Source organism: Austrofundulus limnaeus, unplaced genomic scaffold (assembly GCF_001266775.1).
Source record: "Austrofundulus limnaeus strain Quisiro unplaced genomic scaffold, Austrofundulus_limnaeus-1.0 Scaffold3858, whole genome shotgun sequence".
Taxonomy (NCBI): Eukaryota; Metazoa; Chordata; class Actinopteri; order Cyprinodontiformes; family Rivulidae; genus Austrofundulus; species Austrofundulus limnaeus.
In genome coordinates, this window is record NW_013956260.1 from 1,609 (window position 1) to 2,248 (window position 640).

Genomic DNA, 640 nt, shown 5'->3' on the forward strand with positions numbered 1-640 from the left:
TATATGTACATATATGTATTTCAATTTCATTTCATCAAAGGTTTAAGGCCGGTGCTCTCCAGAGTCAGTTTTTAAAGGCCACGCCTCAAACGGGTTAAAATACAATCAGGACTTTTTGTGACGCAGCTGAGCTTCAGAACATTTATATCGGATCTGCAGAACTCTGGTTCTGCTTTCATCTACAGACAGATCTCATCCCACAGACAAAACATTGTGCACCAAATCATTTTTTATTGACACAAACGACAGTAAAAATAAATATTTCTCAGTTTCAACGCGGGCGTTTATCTGGCAGAGAATTAAACGTTTATTTAAAAAACACGACAATCAAACAGACACGTCAAAGAGCAGCAAAACCATCTGAAAAACACTGACGTCACCAGACAATAAAAACAGAACACAGCTCTGCGGCGTGGGGGCGGGGCTTAGGCCTTGGTGATGCAACCCTCCCTGAGCAGGAAGTCGTAGATTTTTCTCGTCTTGTTGACGTCGATCTTGATGAGCGCTCGGGCCTGCGCCAGCCGCAGCCCGCCCTGCCGCTTGCACTCGTTCAGCAAGGCCTGCTTGTATTCCAGGTACGCCCCCGGCACCAACCGCACCACCTGACACAACTACACACACACACACACACACACACACA

The 640-nt window shown here is 46.4% G+C and overlaps 1 pseudogene; it reads right to left on the reverse strand.

Moving 5' to 3' along the window:
• Positions 1-209: 209 nt before the first annotated feature.
• On the reverse strand, positions 210-611 carry LOC106512011 (transcriptional adapter 2-alpha pseudogene; annotated as a pseudogene).
• Positions 612-640: the final 29 nt, after the last annotated feature.